Source organism: Haematobia irritans, chromosome 3, assembly GCF_050003625.1.
Source record: "Haematobia irritans isolate KBUSLIRL chromosome 3, ASM5000362v1, whole genome shotgun sequence".
Lineage (NCBI taxonomy): Eukaryota > Metazoa > Arthropoda > Insecta > Diptera > Muscidae > Haematobia > Haematobia irritans.
The window spans coordinates 118,735,760-118,759,020 of NC_134399.1; the positions used below are offsets into that span (position 1 = coordinate 118,735,760).

The 23,261-nt window shown below is 26.1% G+C and overlaps 1 protein-coding gene across 3 annotated transcripts in view; it reads left to right on the plus strand.

Annotated features, from left to right (window-relative positions):
• Positions 1–23,261, plus strand: part of LOC142228747 (uncharacterized) — a 650,828-nt gene that overhangs the window by 363,616 nt on the left and 263,951 nt on the right. The window lies entirely within an intron of this gene.

Below are 23,261 nucleotides of genomic sequence, written 5' to 3' on the forward strand. Positions count from 1 at the left end.
ACGATTTAACTGGGTTTTGACAAAATTTTCTATAGAAATAAAATTTTGACAAAATTTTCTATAGAAATAAAATTTTGACAAAAATTTCTACAGAAATAAAATTTTAACAAAATTTTCTACAGAAATAAAATTTTAACAACATTTTCTACAGAAATAAAATTTAGACAAAATTTTCTATAGAAATAAAATTTTGACAAAATTTTCTACAGAAATAAAATTTTGACAAAATTTTCTACAGAAATAAAATTTTAACAAAATTTTCTACAGAAATTAAATTTTGACAAAATTTTCTACAGAAATAAAATTTTCTACAGAAATTAACTTTTGACAAAACTTTCGATAGTAATAAAATTTTGACAAAATTTTCTATAGAAATAAAATGTTGACATAATTTTCTATAGAAATAAAATTTTTAACATAATTTTCTATAGAAATAAAATTTTGACAAAATTTTCTACAGAAATAAAATTTTAACAAAATTTTCTACAGAAATAAAACTTTGACAAAATTTTCTATAGAAATAAAATGTTGGTAGATTATTTTTGGCGATATGGACCAATGTTTGTGTGATTGGCCATTGGCTATATATAACTATAGACCGATATGGACCGATTTTTGCGTCGGATGAATTTTGCTCCTCAAAGAGGCTCCGGAGGTCAAATCTGGGGATCGGTTTATATGGGGTCTATATATAATTATGGACCGATATGAACCAATTTTTGCATGGTTGTTAAAGACTATATACTAACACCACATACCAAATTTCAACCGGATCGGATGAAATTTGCTTCTCTTAGAGGGTCTGCAAGCCAAATCTGGGGATCGGTTTATATGGGGCTATATATAATTATGGACCGATATGGACCAATTTTTGCTTGGTTGTTAGAGACCATATACTTACACCACATACCAAATTTCAACCGGATCGGCTGAATTTTGCTCTTCCAAGAGGCTCCGGAGGTCAAATCTGGGGATCGGTTTATATGGGGGCTATATATAATTATGGACCGATATGGACCAATTTTTGCTTGGTTGTTAGAGACCATATACTGACACCACGTACCAAATTTCAACTGGCTCGGATGAATTTTGCTCCGGAGATCAAATCTGGGGATAGGTTTTTATGGGGGCTATATATTATAGACCGATATGGACCAATTTTTGCATGGTTATTATAGACCATATACTGACACCACGTACCAAGTTTAAGCTCTAAGAGTCTCCGGAGTTCAAATCTGGGGATCGGTTTATATGGGGTCTATATATAATTATGAACAGATATGAACCAATTTTGCATGGTTGTTAGAGACCATATACAAGCACCACGTACCAAATTTCAACCGGATCGAATGAATTATGCTCGTCAAAGAGGCTCCGGAGGTCAAATCTGGGGATCGGTTTATATGGGGGCTATATATAATTATGGACCGATACGAACCAATTTTTGCATGTACTAACACCACATACCAAATTTCAACCAGATCGGATGAATTTTGCTCCTCCAAGAGGCTCTGGAAGCCAAATCTTGGGGGTCGGTTTATATGGGGGCTATACGTAAAAGATATGGCCCATTTGCAATACCATCCGACCTATATCAATAACAACTACCTATGCCAAGTTTCAAGTCGATATCTTATTTGGTTCGGAAGTTAGCGTGATTTCAACAGACGGACGGACGGACATGCTCAAATCGACTCAGAATTTCCCCATGACCCAGAATATATATACTTTATGGGGTCTTAGAGTAATATTTCGATGTTTTACATAGAGGGTGATAAACAACGTAAAAAAATTAAGTACCGCTATTTTCGTCCAAAAGAGAAATGAAACAATTTTTGCACATATATTTATTTTACAGATGTATAGCAATTCTATTTCTTTTGACATACCACACACACACAATGAAGCATATTAAAAAAAGAGCATGAATATTTATACCCTGCGCCACACTGTGGAACAGGGTATTATAAGTTAGTGCATATGTTGGCAACACCCAGAAGGAGACGAGATAGACACATCGTGTCTTGACAAAAATGCTTAGGGTGGGCTCCTGAGTCGATATAGCCATGTCCGTCTGTCCGTGAACACATTTTTGTAACCAAGGGATTAGGTAGTAATTTAAGCCCAATCGACTTGGAATTTGGCACAAGTATGTGTTTTGGGTCAAAGTAGAACCCTATTGATTTTGGAAGAAATCGGTTGAGATTTAGATATAGCTCCCATATATATCTTTCGCCCGATATGCACTTATACGGCCCTAGAAGCCTGAGTATTACCCCAATTTGGTTGAAATTTTGCACTAGGAGTACAATTGGTAGTATAGTCAAATGTGCAAAATTTTATTGAAATCGGTTCAGATTTAGATATAGCTCCCATATATATCTTTCGCCCGATATGAACTAATACGGTCCCAGAAGCCAGAGTTTTACTCCAATTTGGTTGAAATTTTGCACAGGGTGTAGAATTAGCATTGTTACTATGCGTGCCAAATTTGGTTGAAATCGGTTCAGATTTAGATATAGCTCCCATATATAGCTTTCGCCCGATTTACACTCATATGATCACAGAGGCCAATTTTTTGCTCCGATTTAGTTGACATTTTGCACAGGGAGTAGAATTAGCATTGTAGTTATGCGTGCCAAATTTGGCTGAAATCGGTTCAGATTTAGATATAGCTCCCATATATAGTTTTCGCCCGATTTACACTCATATGACCACAGAGGCCAATTTTTAACACCGATTTAGTTAAAATTTTGCACAGGGAGTAGAATTAGGATTGTTGCTATGCGTGCCAAATTTGGTTGAAATCGGTTCAGATTTAGATATAGCTCCCATATATAGCTTTCGCCCGATTTACATTCATATGACCACAGAGGCCAATTTTTAACTCCGATTTTGTTGAAATTTTGCACAGGGAGTAGAATTAGCATTGTTGCTATGCGTGCCAAATTTGGTTGAAATCGGTTCTGATTTAGATATAGCTCCCATATATAGCTTTCGCCCGATTTACATTCATATGACCACAGAGGCCAATTTTTAACTCCGATTTTGTTGAAATTTTGCACAGGGAGTAGAACTGGCATTGTTGCTATGCGTGCCAAATTTGGTTGAAATCGGTTCTGATTTAGATATAGCTCCCATATATATGTTTTTCTGATTTCGACAAAAATGGTCAAAATACCAATATTTTCCTTGTAAAATCGCCACTTCTTAGTCGAAAAGTTGTAAAAATGACTCTAATTTTCCTAAACTTCTAATACATATATATCGAGCGATAAATCATAAATAAACTTTTGGGAAGTTTCCTTAAAATTGCTTCAGATTTATATGTTTCCCATATTTTTTTTACTAACATTGTGTTCCATCCTAGTGCATTAGCAGACTTACATTTTGAGTCTATAAATTTTGTAGAAGTCTATCAAATTCTGTCCAGATCGAGTGATACTTAAATGTATGTATTTGGGATAAACCTTTATATAAAGCCCTCCAACACATTTGACGGATGTGATATGGTATCGAAAATTTAGATCTACAGAGTGGTGCAGGGTATAATATAGTCGGCCCCGCCCGACTTTAGACTTTCCTTACTTGTTCTAAATAAATTCTCCATGATCATAGTTCTTTGGCTAGTTTCATTCTCTTTGCTATCCAACAAGTTCTTTCGCATTCAGTTCCGTTTCCTTTAATTCCCGTTTTCATGCATCCTTCATAAAATCACTTCAATTTCCCAAGGGAATGATGTTTGCGTGTGCCCGTCTGATAATAAAACTGGCGGCCAACTCACACAAAATGCAGTGCAAATGAAAATCCATAAAAAACAACAGTTGCAATTTCAATGACCATTGTTGTGATGAGGATTATAAATATGGAATTTTTCAAAGATCCACTTGTTTTCTATTTGAACAATAAACTCAGATCAATTTAGTGTGACCAATCGGGGTATTCTTGGGGTATATCGAGGGTTATATTGTAATGGCATTGTGCAACTCTGTTTACCATTTCAATTTTCATTTTCTCTGCATACATTGTGTGGCTTGGTTAATTTGTTATTCCTTTGTTGAATGCGAATGGGAAGCGCCTTTTTTGTGGTCATTGTTATTCTTTTATTTTCTCTCTCTCTCTGCCTTTCTCCCTTGTGGTCATTGTTTCCTTATATAAAGAGTTAATATGCCAAAAAGGTACAATGTAATTTATTAACCCCATGGTGTTTTATTCCGAAGCATCAACAGTAAATGTAAGTCCCCTCAGTTACTCTTTCCAGGGGGAGGAGGAGGATGAAGTACACTGAAAAAAAAGCATGCCCGGTTCCAAAGATTTTGTCTTTACAATAGCAATTTTGGTATTGATTCCGAGCCAAAGAAGCGGATAATACAAGTAAGGATACTTTTAAGACACAATTCTCTTTTAAATTTGGGTTTTGTGTACTTGCTTCTACACGCAAAAAAATAATTCTTTCCTCCCAAACGAAATTTTAGACAAACAAAATTCGTTTCTCATTTGCTTTTCGCTGTAAGGAAGTGTATTTGGAAGAAAAGTATATACTTTTTGTGATAAACGTTTATTCTTTTCCAGGATGTAAAAACAATTTCATAAAGACTAACTCAAAAAATTTTTTTTTTCTGGCTAATTGCATTTTCCCTCACATCTTTCTCACTTCCACGAAGATTTTTAGATCTTAGCACCTTTTTCTGTAATACAAACAATGTAGAAGAAATTATACGATTTTATAAATTTTTAAAATTTTTTTACCTTTCGCCTGGACGGAGAATCGAACCGCGGACCATGCACTTTGTAAGCCAACACACTAACCACTGAGCTATGTACCTGTTATGGTCATCAAGAGATAAATATCCATATAAGTTATATTTATATAGCATAGCTTGCGGCGCCCACGAACCGAATAAACAAAGTTTATTTAACAGAAACAAACATTTAGTTTGGCACCGTGGAGCAGTGGTTGCTACGTCTGACTCTCATGCCAAGGGTCGTGGGTTCGATCCCTGCTTCGACCAAAGTTTTTTTTTTTTTTTTTTTTTTTTTTTACATACATTCTACATATGTTCGGAAGATTCCAAAAAAAATGTTCAACATTACATTGTACTATATTAAATTTTGAACTGTAAAATGTGTTTTATTAAAGACCAAAAGTCAGAAAAGAAGAGTGTTTGATATAAACGAAATGGACTCTGTTGTTGTTTCAAAAATAACTTTTTTTATTGAAAAAATAAAAACTTTGTAACAAACGAATTTTTTTGGTGATAAAAGTTTAAAATTTTCGAAGCAATTCAAAAAACTCTAACAAAAGAAAAACGTTTTCGGTACACGTTTTCCAAACGTTTTTTTTCTTTGCGTGTAGGAAGCAAATTTCAACTATTCGTTTTTTAAGCTTTTTTTTCCTATTTCTTCAAAGTCCTTTAAAAACGAGTTAACGACAATTTTATTTTGCAAATTCAGACTCGACTTCCAGTAGAATATATGATATGTTTCAAGTAAAAAACGTCTTTAAAATAAAGGGTTGAAACACATGTCCTATCTTTGAACGATTTTTTGTTTTGTAGTCAAAATTATTTTCTAAATTATTAAAGTCAAGTTGACCTTACCCCAAACAATTTTTTTTTCATGTTATGATACCCATTTTTAAGTCAATTCACTTAATTATAAGGACAATACGACGTTATTGAAAAGTTTATCGACTTTTGAACCAGGAAAAAAACTTTATATTAGAGATATTCGCATTCGTACCCAGCAAAAAAAGCGTCGCCAAAAAAAAATAGTGAAAATGTTCTTTTTGGATCCGGAAGTGGTGCAAAATTGGCACAGAAGCGATGATTTTAACATGGGCTTGTCATAGGACGGTTGTCCACCATTTCAACAGCCGCTGCACAGAATTTGCATCACTTCTTAAGGTGTGATGCGAATCCAGTGATTTGGATGTGAATAAAGAAATTTTGTGATATTTTGACGAATAAATAATTTTTTAATTTTTTTTATGATTTTTAACGCTTGCCTGGAATGTTTGACATGAAATATTTTCAAAAATTCGCATTATTTCTAGAAAGGATTTAGCATTTTTTTCGGCAAAATTTATATAATTTGCACTATTTTATTAATTTTTAATCTGTTTTTAACCCATTTGAAACAATAAAATTTTAAATTTCCCATTAAAAATATGAAAAAAGCGGATTATAAAAAATTTACTAAAATGAACTTCCTGTGCAGTTAAAATAAAGAACATCTTTGGGATAACATTTGTGGGATGTGCTTGTAAAGTTGTGCCTTAAGAAGAACTTCCAAATTTTTTTTTGCTGGGCATTTTAAGGACATGAAATCTTTGGCCTCACGACAATATTTTTTTCAGTTTACGTATTTATGCTAAAACGGTATTTTAAGGACATGAAATCTTTGGCCTCACGACAATATTTTTTTTTTTTTCAGTGTACGTATTTATGCTAAAACGGCAAAGAGCAAATTAAACAAACGAAAGTATGTGGCTATCCAGAATACCAAAACGAGAAAAACAAATGAAGATAGAGGTGTGCATATATGGTGAGAGATATATTGCCACATAAAAAACAGGAACCGGAAACATCATTAACAGCTTCATGCAATGCACTTGGAAAATTTATTTTTGTCATATAAGTTGTTCTTGAATTTTCGAGAGATATTGTATGAGGGAAATTCTTTAATTGGATATATTCATATAAAAAGGAATTTAATTAAAATGGCAAAATTAACTCAATTTGATTCGATATAATTTTATTTTATTAACTAGATCACCGATATAAATCACCTTAGCTCTCCCTGTTCAAATGTAACTGGGTCGTCTACAACCTGACTAGATCACTACAGGGTGTCTGTAAAGAAATAATGTTGAATACAACAAAATAATAATTTATTATAAAAAATTCCCCCTGCCTAATGATGGTTTCTTTATTCGAAGTATGTCTCAAACAAAGGGCAAAACAAATGTATTGCGCAATTCTCAAAATTTTGTAAGAGTGAACTATTTTGACAAAAGTTTCTATAGAAATAAAATTTTGACAAAATTTGTATAGGAATAAAATTTTGCAAACATTTTCAATAGAAATACAATTTTGAAAAAATTTTCTCTAGAGATAAAATTTTGACAAAATTTTCTATTGAAATAAAATGTTGACAAAATTTTCTATTGAAATAAAATTTTGACAAAATTTATCTATAGAAATAAAATTTTGAAAAAAATTCTAAAGAAATAAGGTTTTGACAAAATTTTCTATAGAAATAAAATTTTATTTGTTGTTTTGATCTCAGCTTAAAACCATTACGTTGACTAAACTACAAGAGTAGCTTAACCAACAGAGAAAAATAATGTTTGCGCTTTGCCCAAATAAATTTGACAAGATGGTTAGATGGATTCAAGATGGTTAGTTGGATGCACGTTTCGCAATTACCACATTCCTCATCAGCATCCTCTACTTGCAAAGGAAAAGAGAGATGTTTGTACAAAGATTCATTTCGGCAAAAGCCGACTATCTTAAACCCTTTTTCGGAAGGTTCAAGTGTGGTTCACTTTGGGTTTAGTGAACTATCCGAATTTATTCTGATAATTGGTTAATAGTTTTGCTGCAAGTAGTACCGAAATAATTTGTATAGAAATAAAATTTTGACAAAATTTTCTACAGAAATAGAATTTTGCAAAAATTTTCTGTAGAAATAAAATTTTGTCAAAATTTTCTATAGAAATAAAATTTTGCCAAAATTTTCTATAGAAATAAAATTTTGACAAAATTTTCTATAGAAATAAAATTTTGATTACATTTTCTATAGAAATCAAACTTTTACAAAATTTTCTATATAAATAAAATTTTGTCAAAATTTTCTATAGAAATAAAATTTTGACAAAATTTTCTTTAATGTGGTTCACTTTAGGTTTAGTGAACTGCCTGAATTTATTCTCATAATTGGTTGATAGTTTTGCTATAAGTAGAGGATGCTCATGAGGAATGTGGTAATTCCGAACCGTGCGTCCATCCAACCATCGTGCAGTCTATAGGGCTTTGCCCAAATAAATTTTGACAAACATTATTTTCCTCTGTTGGTTAAGCTACACTTGTAGTTTAGTAAAGGCATGGTTTTAAGGTGAAATCAAAAGCAACAAAATGATATAAAATTTTGAAAAATTTTCTATAGAAATAAAATTTTGCAACTATTTTCTATAGAAATAAAATTTTGCAAAAATTTTCTATAGAAATAAAATTTTGCAAAAAATTTCTAACAAAACAAAACGAATGAAAAAAAATTCTATAGATATAATATTTTGACAAAATTTACTATAGAAACAAAGTTTTGACAAAATTTTCTACATACAGTTTTGTCATTTGAAATAAAATTTTGGAATAATATTTTGACAACATTTTCTATAGAAATAAAATTATTGACAAAATTTTCTATAGAAATAAAAATTTTTAAAAAATTTTCTATAGAAATAAAAATTTTAAAAATTTTTCTATAGAAATAAAATTTTTGAAAATTTTTCTACAACATAAAATTTTTAAAAATTTTTCAATAGAAATAAAATTTTTAAAAATTTTTCAATAGAAATAAAATTTTTAAAAATTTTTCAATAGAAATAAAATTTTTAAAAATTTTCCTATAGAAATAAAATTTTGACAAATTTTCTATAGAAATAAAATTTTGCACAAATTTTCTATAGAAAAAATATTTTTACAAAATTTTCTATGGAAATAATATTTTGACAAAATTTACTATAGAAACCAAAACTTTGACAAAATTTTCTATAGAAATAAAATTTTCACAAAATTTTCTATAGAAATAAAATTTTGACAAAATCTTCTATGGAAATGAAATTTTAACAAAATTGTCTATAGAAATAAAATTTTGACATTTTGACAAAATTTTCTATAGAAATAAAGTTTTGACAAAATTTTGTATAGAAATAATATTTAAAAAAAAAAATGTCTACAGAAAAATTTTCTATACAAATAATATTTTCTATAGAAATAAAATTTTGCTAAAATATTCTATTGAAATAAAATTTTGCTAAAATATTCTATAGAAATAAAATTTTGACAAAATGTATCTATAGAAATAAAATTTTGCAAACGTTCTCTATAGAAATAAAATTTTGCAAAGATTTTCTACAGAAATAAAATTTTGACAAAATTTATCTATAGAAATAAAATTTTGCAACAATTTTCTATAGAAATAAAATTTTTAAACAAGGGTTTTAATGTAATTTATTTTTTTCTCTTTTTCAGGTAAATCTTTATTAAAATTGTATAAAATTGGAGAAGACGTTGTAAGTATCGATTTTTATTAATTATACCCTTCACCACTACTGTGGTACAGGGTATCATAAGTTTGTGCATTTGTATGTAACGGCAAGAAGGAAAAGTCTGAGACCCATCTTTTAGTATACCGATCGGCTTATAATTAAATTCTGAGTCGATTTAGCCATGTCCGTCTGTCCGTCCGTCTGTCTGTATATGTAATTTTGTGCACAAAGTACAGATCGCAATTTAAGTCCGATCATCCTCAAATTTGGCATAGGGCCGTTTCTTGGGACAGAGACAATCGCTATTGGTTTTGGAAAAAATCGGTTCAGATTTAGATATAGCTGCCATATATATTTATCCCCGATTTGGTCATAGTTAGCGTGTTTATCAACCGATTTTCTTGAAATACCGTACATCCAAATATTTTATGAATCTCGAAAATCTTGTAAAATATCAGCCAAATCGGTTCCGATTTAGATATAGCTCCCATATGTATCTTTCGTCCGATTTAGACTCATATGACCACAGAGGCCAAAGTTTACTACCGATCTTTGCACAGAGGGTAGAATTGACATACTACCAATGCTTGGTAAATTTGATTGAAATCGGTTCAAATTTCGATATAGCTCCCATATATATCTTTCGTCCGATTTGACCTTTAAGGCCACAAAAGCCAGAGTTTTGCCGTGATTTGCTTCAAATTATGCACAAGGGGTACGTTTAATAGTATCGTTAAGTGTGTCAAATTTTGTTAAAATCGGTTCAGATTTAGATATAGCTCGCATATATATCTTTCGCCCGATTTGGACTTATATGGTCTCAAAAGCCAGAGTTTTGCCCTGACATACTTCAAATTTTGCACAAGCAGTACTTTTAACGATACTATTGTATGTGCCAAATATGGACAAAATCGATTCAGATTTGGATATAGCTCCCATATATATATTTCGTCCGATTCGAACTTATGTGGCCTCAAAATCCAGGATTTTGCCGTGAGTTGCTTCAAATTTCGCACAAGGAGTAGTATGGGCAAATTGTGGCAAATTTGGTTGAAATCGGTTCAGATTTAGATATGGCTCCCATATATATCTCCCGTCCGATTTGCACTCATATGACCAGGGGGGGCCAAAGTTATACTCCCATTTACGTGAAATTTCGCATAGATAGCAGAATTATTATTCTAACTATGCATGTCAAATTTAGACAAAATTGGTTCAGATTGTATATACGTACACCAGAGTTGGGGAAATATGGTAGACTGTTTCATATTTTAGACCCATTTTCAATGGGATTTTCCTCCAATTGACTGGATAGTTTCCTCAGAGAATACAAATATGGCCAAAATTCTCACACTTTACACAAAATTCTGTGATGATTTCCCCAAATCTTAGCCATATCCTACACACTGCAATGCCAAAATTTCCACCGAACGGATGAGTTTTAAATAAGGCTCCAAGTCACCCGACTAGACCAAATAATATATCACAACCCACACTTGACCACATATCTTGGCGAGATCTAACCAATATCCTTGTAAAATCGCCACTGCTGAGTAGCAAAAATTGTAAATATTACTCTAATTGTCCTATATCCCTGAAAAATCATAAATCTGTTTTGTACAATTGCATTAAAATTTCTCGGTTCATATTTCCCATATTTTTTACTAACATTGTGTTTCATCCCAGGACGTTAGCCGATTTAAATTTTAATTCTAGAGTTTTTGTAGAAGTACAAAAAATTGTTTCCATTAAAAGTATTTGTATCTGGAAATGCACAGTTTTATATAGCTCCCAGCTAATTTTAAGTAGTTGAGATGGTAACACAAATGTTTGTCTACATAGTGGTGAAGGGTATAATATAGTCGGCTCCGCCCGACTTTAGACTTTACTTACTTGTTTTTTATATAAAATATGTCAATTTCTTTGAATGATGGGTTTTTTTTGTTACAAAAAGATTAAAATGTAACCTTTCCAATATCATATGACAAATGCAAAGCAAACTATAAAATAAAATCAATATTTTCTCTTATATGAATTTTTTGCCATATGCATTTCGCTGTACGAAAGTTTGTTTCGAAGAAACGTATTGACTTTTTATGATTTTGGTATATGACTTAGTAAAGACTAACTAAAAAAGATAATTTTATGGCTAATTAAAATTAAAATCTTCCTACACATTTCTTAACGCATTTTTTTATGAAGAACATTTTGTTATCACCTAAAGGAAAAAAATCAATATTTATTTATAGAATTGAAAAATTGTGAACACATGTGTGAATTGCTTATACACCGTTTTTTATGGGATTTCATTACTCGATTTTTATGATTTGGTCCATAAGGCTAAGTTTCGAGATATATGATTTTTTGTTATAACCTTATGACAATCATAAAGCCTACTGTGTATATATAGATTTTATGTATTTATAATCGTTTGTTTAATGGAATTTCTTATTTAGATACGCTCCAATTATGAAGGTTAATGATGTAAACTTTTCACATAAATCTATGACATTATACTCCTGGCCAAAGTTTGGTCATAGCGGGACTTTACAAGCGTTTCGGTATCGTTTATTTTCTTATATTTCGAGTCTGTCTGTGTCTGTTTTTTTTTCCGTGGTATAAGGATATAGATATAGACCAAAATTACAGCTTTATGCCACATTTACAGTTTAATCAATTAATCATAAATTGTTAACAACTATTGTTAACGCTTAGACCATTCACTGCCATTAATTTATCGTTATGGCCTGGCGGTGAAATGAATTGCCAAAATAAATAGAAATGGGGCAAAAAGAAGGCAATCATAAAAATGATTGCCCAAAAATCAAATCAACGATTGTTTGACCATTTCCCCAAGTGTTCTGCCTAAGATATACAAGTAAACATGAAAACGTCCTTGGTCATACGACATACAACCTATGGATATTTCAATATTTGCCTAAGCTGCAGGATATATGTGAGACAAAGTTGAAGAGAAAAATAGCCATGGAATGGAAATGGCAAAATATAACTAACAAGATAAACATTGGGAAAGGACAAAATTGTCGTCGGCCTGAAGGTATGACAAGCAATATAATCGAATTACACTTAAGTGTGTAGTGATGTCCTCAACTTCATGACATGATACTGTATTGACTGATAATAGTCAATTTCTAGATGGATTTGCTTTGAAAAAATACAAAAATTACAGTGGTAACGAAATGATTTAGGTTTCCATTGCACTTTTCTCCATACAATTTTCTATAGAAATAAAATTTTGACAAAATTTTCTATAGAAATGAAATTTTGACAAAATTTTCTACAGAAATGAAATTTTGACAAAATTTTCTATAGAAATAAAATTTTGACAAAATTATCTGTAGAAATAAAATTTTGATAAAATTTTTTATAGAAATAAAATTTTGCAAAAATTATCTACAGAAATAAACTTTTGACAAAATTTTGGCAAAATTTTCTATAGAAATAAAATTTTGACAAAATTTTCTATAGAAATAAAATGTTGACAAAATTTTCAGTAGAAATAAAATTTTCTATAGAAATAAAATTTTGACAAAATTTTCTATAGAAATAAAATGTTGACAAAATTGTTGATAGAAATAAAATTTTCTATAGAAATAAAATTTTGACAGAATTTTCTATGGAAATAAAATATGGACAAAATTTTCCATAGAAATAAAATTTTGACAAAATTTTCTATAGAATTAAAATTTTGACAAAATTTTCTATAGAAATAAAATGTTCTCGAGATTTTCTATAGAAATAAAATTTTGTTGAAATTTTCTATAGAAATAAAATGTTCACAAAAGTTTCTCTACTAATAAAATTTTGACAAAATTTTCTACAGAAATAATATGTTGTCGAGATTTTGTTCTATATGTTAGAAATAAAATTTTCAACAAAATTTTCTCTAGAAATAAAATTTTGACAAAATTTTCTATTGAAATAAAATTTTGTCGAAATTTTCTATAGAAATAAAATTTTCACAAAAGTTTCTCTACTAATAAAATTTTGACAAAATTTTCTATAGAAATAAAATTTTTACAAAATTTTCTCTAGAAATAAAATTTTTACAAAATTTTCTCTAGAAATAAAATTTTGACAAAATTGTCTATAGAAATAAAATTTTGACAAATTTTTCTATAGAAATAAAATTTAGAAAAAATTTTCTATATAAATAAAATTTTTAAAAAATTTTCTATAGAAATAAAATTTTGACAAAATTTTCTATAGAAATAAAATTTTGAAAAAAATTTCTATATAAATAAAATGTTTGAAAAAAAATCTATAGAAATAAAATTTTGACAAAATGTTCTATAGAAATAAACTTTTGACAAAATTTTTGCAAAATTTTCTATAGAAATAAAATGTTGACAAAATTTTTGATAGAAATAAACTTTTGACAAAATTTTCTATAGAATTAAAATTTTGACAAAATTTTCTATAGAAATAAAATGTTGTCGAGATTTTCTATAGAAATAAGATTTTATCGAAATTTTCTATGGCAATAATTTCACAAAAGTTTCACATTTTCACAAAAGTTGCTCTACTAATAAAATTTTCTACAGAAATAAAATGTTGAGATTTTCTATAGAAATAAAATTTTGTCGAAATTTTCTGTATGTTAGAAATAAAATTTTCACAAAATTTTCTCTAAAAATAAAATTTTGGCAAAATTTTCTATAGAAATAAAATTTTGACAAAATATTCTATAGAAATAAAATGTTGTCAAAATTTTCTATAGAAATAAAATTTTGACAAAATTTTCTATAGAAATAAAATGTTGACAAAATTGTTGATAGAAATAAAATTTTCTATAGAAATAAAATTGTGACAGAATTTTCTATGGAAATAAAATTTTGACAAAATTTTCCATAGAAATAAAATTTTGACAAAATTTTCTATAGAATTAAAATTTTGACAAAATTTTCTATAGAAATAAAATGTTGTCGAGATTTTCTATAGAAATAAAATTTTGTTGAAATTTTCCATAGAAATAAAATTTTCACAAAAGTTTCTCTACTAATAAAATTTTGACAAAATTTTCTACAGAAATAACATGTTGTCGAGATTTTGTTCTATATGTTAGAAATAAAATTTTCACAAAATTTTCTCTAGAAATAAAATTTTCACAAAATTTTCTATTGAAATAAAATTTTCACAAAATTTTCTATTGAAATAAAATTTTCACAAAATTTTCTCTAGAAATAAAATTTTGTCGAAATTTTCTATAGAAATAAAATGTTCACAAAAGTTTCTCTAGAAATAAAATTTAGAAAAAATTTTCTATATAAATAAAATTTTTAAAAAAATTTCTATAGAAATAAAATTTTGACAAAATTTTCTATAGAAATAAAATTTTGACAAAAATTTCTATATAAATAAAATGTTTAAAAAAATTTCTATAGAAAAAAAATTTTGACAAAATGTTCTATAGAAATAAACTTTTGACAAAATTTTGGCAAAATTTTCTATAGAAATAAAATGTTGACAAAATTTTTGATAGAAATAAAATTTTGACAAAATTTTCTATAGAATTAAAATTTTGACAAAATTTTCTATAGAAATAAAATTTTGTCGAGATTTTCTATAGAAATAAAATTTTATCGAAATTTTCTATGGCAATAAAATTTTCACAAAAGTTGCTCTACTAATAAAATTTTCTACAGAAATAAAATGTCGAGATTTTCTATAGAAATAAAATTTTGTCGAAATTTTCTATATGTTAGAAATAAAATTTTCACAAAATTTTCTCTAAAAATAAAATTTTGACAAAATTTTCTATAGAAATAAAATTTTCACAAAATTTTCTCTAAAAATAAAATTTTGACAAAATTTTCTATAGAAATAAAATTTTCACAAAATTTTCTCTAGAAATAAAATTTTGACAAAACTTTCTATAAAAATAAAATTTTGACAGAATTTTCTATAGAAATAAAATTTTGACAAAATTTTCCATAGAAATAAAATTTTGACAAGATTTTCTATAGAAATAAAATTTTCGCAAAAGTTTCTATACAAATAAAATGTTTTCGAAATTTTGTATAGAAATAAAATGTTTTCGAAATTTTCTATAGAATTAAAATTTTCACAAAATGTTCTCTAGAAATAAAATTTTGACAAAATTTTCTATGGAAATAAAATTTTGACAAAATTTTCTATAGAAGCAAAATTTTGATAAAGAAACAAAATTTTGACAACATTTTTTATAGAAACAAAATGTTGACAAAATTTTCTATATAAATAAAATTTTTAAAAAAATTTCTGTAGAAATAAAATTTTGACAAAATTATCTATAGAAATAAAAATTTGACAAAATTTTCTATAGAAATAAAATTTTGATAAAATTTTCTATAGAAATAAAATTTTGATAAAATTTTCTATAGAAATAAAATTTTGACAATTTTCTTAGAAATAAACTGTTAACAAAATTTTCGATAGAAATACAATTTTCTATAGAAATAAAATTTTGACAACATTTTCTATAGAAATAAAATTTTGACAAAATTTTCCATAGAAATAAAATTTTTACAAAATTTTCTAAAGAAATAAAGTTTTTACAAAATTTTCTATAGAAATAAAATTTTGACAAAATTTTCTATATAAATAAAATTTTTAAAAAATTTTCTATAGAAATAAATTATTGACAAAATGTTCTTTATAAATAAACTTTTGACAAAATTTTGGCAAAATTTTCTATAGAAATCAAATGTTGACAAAATTTTCCGTATAAATAAAATTTTGACTAAATTTTCTATAGATTTAAAATTTTGACAAAATTTTCTATAGAAATAAATTTTTGTCGAAATTTTCTATAGAAATAAAATTTTCACAAAAGTTTCTCTATTAATAAAATTTTGACAAAATTTTCTATATAAATAAAATGTTGTCGAGATTATCTATAGAAATAATTTTTTTCTTTCGAAATTTTCTATATGTTAGAAATAAAATTTTGACAAAATTTTCTATAGAAATAAAATTTTCACAAAATTTTCTCTAGAAATAAAATTTTGGCGAAATTTTCTATAGAAATAAAATTTTCACAAAAGTGACTCTACTAATAAAATTTTGACAAAATTTTCTATAGAAATAAAATTTTGACAAAATGTTTTCTAGAAAAAAAATTGACAAAATTTTCTATAGAAGTAACATGTTCACAAAATTTTCTATAGAAACAAAATTTTGACAAAATTTTCTATATAAATAAATTTTTGACAAAATTTTCTATAGAAATAAAATCGTGACAAAATTTTGGCAAAATTTTCTATAGAAATAAAATGTTGACAAAATTTTCTATAGAAATAAAATTTTGACAGAATTTTCTATAGAAATAAAATTTTGACATAATTTTCCATAGAAATAAAATTTTGACAAAATTTTCTCTAGAAATAAAATTTTGACAAAATTGTTAATAGAAATAAAATTTTGACAAAATTTTCTATACAAATAAAATGTTGACAAAATGTTGATTTTCTATGGAAATAAAATGTCGAGATTTTTTATAAAAATAAAATTTTGACAAAATTTTCTATACAAAAAAATGTTGACTAAATATTCTATAGAAATAACATTTTCACAAAATTTTCTCTAGAAATAAAATTTTCACAAAATTTTCTATAGAAATAAAATTTTGACAAAATTTTCTATAGAAATACAATTTTGATAAAATTTTCTATGAAATAAAATGTTGACAAAATTTTCTCTAGAAATAAAAATTTGATCAAATTGTCTATAGAAATAAAATTTTCGCGTCACCTGTTACAGTGTTTGAAAGCCCGCACCTCCTGAAAGTATGCAAATATCTCAAAGTAAATATTCTTTTAAATAACTTAATTCGCATTTTTTATTTATGCTACTTTTTAATTGCGAAAGACACTTTTTTAGGCCACTTTTTAGTGGTTACACATTTCTTGCAAATTTGTAACCACTGTTATTTTGTAACCCCTATATGGTATTATAAAAAACTTCTGTGATTTCTCCATACTTTTTTACTTATTCCCTTAAATATGGATATATTGCCCTAGATAGAAAATATTTCCAAAGGTAAACAATTTGTTCATCTTTCTCTACCACCATTTAGTGAGTTTGGTGTACTCGCCTTTATTACCTCCCTCTTCACAAGTCTAAAGCTTCGAGCCTTTACATAAACTTTTCTATTAAGCCGACATAAAAGCATTGGGGCATAGTTCTAAGTCCATGGAGAAAAATGTTCATAAACTAATACCCCGGTAAACTTCATCTACATCCTTTCGCTTACTAGTGTTTCTATGGACTGGGATGGTTACCAGAATGGAGGGGGAATACCCAGTAATGGTTATACCATAAAATATGTATTAGTCGTTGATGGCCAATAAATCAATACAGCAAACGAAACTATTTACCTAGCTAGCTAGTCAAAAAGTGAATGTGGGTACGATACAATCCTTATCTTAGGAGAGAGAAAATACTACCCCTACATCAGTGATACAGGAAAGCTTTAATTCCTATTCAATGTTCGAGTATTTACCTTTGTCCCTGTTATGATATTCCTTCTGACAATTCCATTCCATTTGGTGTTGTTGTTGTTGGCTTAATGGTCCATTAGACGATTTTATGGGCTAGTGTTTTTTTTTTTGCTTCATGGCATTCGTTATAAATCATCGCAGAATCAATTATTTTCAATAACATTTCGATTGTTGGTCATTCTTTATGAGAGGGAACTTAGTTGCTAGTCATTTTTCTTCAACATTGCGACTGTAGGGATTTATACGAATCGTATGGTGGGTTATTCTCAGAAAAAAGATTTGTTTTGGCTAATATTCTTTTTCAAAAGCTTAATAAATCACTAAATGGTAATCTTTACATTTTAATGTGCACATAAATTGATTGCAAGTGATTTTATACAATTAAGATATTTTTATAGTGCCTGAAAGTATGCTTTTATTAGGTTTCTTCACTAGCTCCTTAAATTAGATAAAAATAATTGAATACGAAAACAAGTATGAACGACTGCAAGTTCAACAAGGCAAAGACATAAATATCCACCATCATGGATCAAATATCATAGAGACTACAATTTTATCGAATATAGTAATTGTGGAGACTACATTCTATGGATGTGTAAGAACCATTTTTCCTTGAGCTTTAGAGGAATCATAAATTTCTCTTCTAAAAGTGCCACTAAATGTGATACGTTTTACTTTTTTTGTGCCACTTTTTGTCATACTGTGCCAATTTTAACAACATTCATTTATACTATAATTTTTTTTTATAATTGGATTCTTAATCCAATCATAAAAAATCATTGGAAAATTTTGTCAAAATTTTATTTCTATAGAAAATTTTGTCAATATTTTATTTCTATAGAAACTTTTGTCCAAATTTTATTTCTATATAACATTTTGACCAAATTTTATTTCTATAGAAAATTTTGTCAATATTTTATTTCTATTGAAACTTTTGTCCAAATTTTATTTCTATATAACATTTTGTCCAAATTTTATTCCTATAGAAAATTTTGTCAAATTTTTATTTCTATAGAAAATTTTTGTCAACATTTCATTTCTATAGAAAAATTTGTCAAAATTTTATTTCTATAGAAAATTGTCTCAACATTTTATTTCTATAGAAAATTTTCTCAAAATTTTATATCTATAGAAAATTTTCTCAAAATTTTATTTCTATAGAAAATTTTTTCAAAATTTTATTTCTATTGAAAATTTTGTCAAAATTTTATTTTCAAAAGAAAATTTTGTCCAAATTTATTTCCATAGAAAATTTTGTCAAACTTTTATTTCTATAGAAAATTTTCTCAAAATTTTATTTCTATAAAAAAGTTTAGACAAAATTTTATTTCTATAGAAAATTTTGTCCAAATTTATTTCCAAAGAAAATTGTGTCAAAATTTTATTTCTATAGAAAATTTTGTCAAAATTTTATTTCTATAGAAAATGTTGTCTAGAATTTATCTCTATATGAAACTTTGACAACATTTTATTTCTATAGAAAATTTTTTCACAATATAGAAAATTTTGTCAAAATTTTATCTCTATAGAAAATTTTTACAAAATTTTATATCTATAGAAAAATTTGTCAAATTTTTATTTCTATAGAAAATGTTATTTCTATAGAAAATTTTTTTTCTATCGAAAATTTTGCCAAAATTTGTCAAAAGTTTATTTTTAGAGATAATTTGTCAAAATTTTATTTCTATGGAAAATTTTGTCAAAATGTTATTGCTAAAGAAAATTTTGTCAAAATTTTATTTCTATAGAAAATTTAATTTTGACAAAATTTATTTCTATCGAAAATGTTCTCAACATGCTATAGAAAATGTTATTTCTATAGAAAATTTTATTTCTATCGAAAATGTTGCCAAAATTTTGTCAAAATGTTATTTCTATAGCAAATTTTGTCAAAATTTTATTTCTATAGAAAATATTTACAAAATTTTATATCTATAGAAAAATTTGTCAAATTTTTATTTCTACAGAAATTTTTTTCAAAATTTTATTTCTATTGAAAATTTTGTCAAAATTTTATCTATATAGAAAATTTTGTCCAAATTTATTTCCAAAGAAAATTGTGTCAAAATATTATTTCTATCGAAAATTTTGTCTAGAATTTATCTCTATAGGAAACTTTGAGAAAATTTTATTTCTATAGAAAAGTCTCCCAAAATTTTATTTCTATAGAAAATTTTGTCCAAATTTTAGTTCTATAGAAAATTTTGTCCAAATTTTATTTCTATAGAAAATTTTGTCCAAATTTTATTTCTATAGAAAATTTTGTCCTATTTTTATTTCTATAGAAAATTTTCTCAACATTTTATTTCTATAGAAAATTTTCCCAAAATTTTATTTCTATAGAAAATTTTGTCAAAATTTTATTTCTATAGAAAATTTTGTCAAAATTTTATTTCTATAGAAAATTTTTTAAAAGTTTTACTTCCATAGAAAATTGTGTCAAAATTTGTAGTAACAAAGCAAAGAATAGAGCACAATGGCTGTGCTGAATTCAATCACCTACCTGATGAAATAAAGAATTTATCGAGTATATCACAATTCAAGCACAATGCTAAGATATTACTGCTTAACAACATCAGAATGCTTCTTTTGTAATTAATATTTTAAATTTAATAACTTTAATCCATATTTTTTTTTTTTCCAATTCGATCTCATTATTTATAAAACTTTAGTATAAATTTTTTATTTTGCCAACTCGCCCCTAACTATGCCCTAAGGGCGCTGGGGCTTAATATTATATTGTTATATGTTTATAATGAATTGTTTTAATAAATAAAAAAAAAAAAAAAAAAAAAAAAAAAAAAAAATTTATTTCTATAAAAAAAAATTAGACAAAATTTTATTTCTATAAAAAAATTTAGACAAAATCTTATTTCTATAGAAAATTTTATCACAATATAGAAAATTTTGTCAAAATTTTATCTCTATAGAAAATTTTTACAAAATTTTATCTCTATAGAAAATTTTTACAAAATTTTATATCTATAGAAAAATTTGTCAAATTTTTATTCCTATCGAAAATTTTGTCAAAATTATATTTCTATTGAAAATTTTGTCAAAATTTTATCTCTATACAAAATTTTGTCCAAGTTTATTTTCAAAGAAAATTGTGTCAAAATTTTATTTGTGTAGAAAATTTTGTCAAAATTTAATATCTATAGAAAATTTTGTCAAAATTTTATTTCTCTAAAAAAATTTTGTCAAAATTTTATTTCTATAGAAAATGTTGTCAAAATTTGAGTTTTATAGAAGTTTTATCCCAATTTTATTTCTGTAACAAAATTTGTAAAAATTTTATTTTTTTTATTTATTTCTGTGCCACTTTTTAAAAACGTTCATTTATACCATGATTTTTTTTAATTATTGGATTCTTAATCCAATCATAAAAAATCATTGGAAAATTTTGTCAAAATTTTTTTTCTATAGAAAATTTTGTCAAAATATTGTTTCTATAGAAAATTTTGTCAAAAATTATATTTCTATAGAAAATTTTTTCAAAATTATATTTCTATAGAAATTTTTGTCAAAATTTTATTTCTATAGAAAATTTTGTCATTATATTATTTCTATAGAAAATTTTGTCAAAATTTAGTATCTATAGAAAATTTTTAATTATTTTATTTTAAAAATTTTAATTATTTTATCTCTCTAAAAAAATTTCTCAAAATTGTATTTCTATAGAAAATTTTGTCAAATTTTATTTTTATAGAAAATTTTGTCAAAATTTTATTTCTATAGAAAATTTTGTCAAAATTTTATTTCTATAGAAAATTTTGTCAAAATCTTATATCTATTGAAAATTTTGTCAAAATTTTATATCTATAGAAAATTTTGTCAAAATTTTATATCTATAGAAAATTTTGTCAAAATTTTATTTGTATAGAAAATTTTGTCAACATTTTATGTCTATAGAAAATTGTGTCACTAATTGAGCGACTTCCTTATTTTTATTTTATAATAATGGACTAAATTTTAGTGATATACCAACACTGTTGGTGTAATTTCAAGTATAACGCTGTACTATACTTGTGCATATGTTTGTAGTAGAAGATTTGAATGAATATCACATTTTTCGACTGTGAACAAGTAACATATTTGTTGCAACCATGTTATTTTCTCTTTTCTGATTTCGACAACAATTTAATGTATGCCAAAAAAGAAACATTTTTGATCTTTTTATCCAAAACCAATTTTTTGCTATAGGAGGTGATCATAATTCTCTCTGCGTGTAGCCACATTACCTTAAGACACCCCTAAACCATTGCTTATGTCGAGTCTGATTTATATGTATGTGCCAGCGCTAAAACATGGTCTCGTTTTAGTAAAGTGTTTTGCTGTTTATTTATATATATATATATATATATATATATATATATATATATATATATATATATATATATATATATATATATATATATATATATATATATATATATATATATATATATATATATATATATATATATATATATATATATATATATATATATATATATATATATATATATATATATATATATATATATATATATATATATATATATATATATATATATATATATATATATATATATATATATATATATATATATATATATATATATATATATATATATATATATATATACATATATATATATATATATATATATATAATCAACAAAAAAATTGCTAATAAAATCATAGACATAAAAAATATTTAGAAACACACTCGAATGTACACTTTATAATGACGCTCGTTGTATATGTGTCACCAAATTATCAAGACACTTTTTACAATGCCCCCATATAACCGATCTTGTTTACATTTAGCATAGGATATTACTTTTTAACTCCTTTCGGGAATTCTGTTCAGATTTAGATAAAGATTCCATTAACATGTACCCTTTACTTTTCTTAAATACAATAATATAATACGGTTTATCTTCCAAACTTATATTAAAAATATAAAATTTAATAGAAATTCTCAACGGTAACGCTGCTCTTGAAAATCTTTGATGAATTCAGCCATGGAACTTTATTTCATAGAAACTTTACGAAATATATACAATTTTTCAATTTTAAAAATATATAAATTTCTTTGTCTTCGTTATATGTAAGTCAAACTGTTTGACTATAATCACTATTTTTTTTGTGTGGGATTTTTTGAAGTCTGAAAACTTTACCAAAACAGCTGGTCACTAAGAAGCACCCAAACAGTCCAACAAGGTCAATGTCTCCTAGGCGCTTTCCATCCTAAATTTATGCTCACTTTAGTTTATTTATCCAGACGCTTGTGCACTAATATTAATTTATACCAAACCAAGCATATCCTTTAAATTTCAATGAACGTGTAATGGAAAAGTTTTCATGAAAAATAACAACTCATTAATATTTACCAGAAGAAGAAGAAGAACAAGAACAAAATGTTTAATAGCCTATGCAACAGTTTGCGCCGTCGTCCATTGGTATGGAAATTAATATGGCCATATTAATTTCAATGTGTC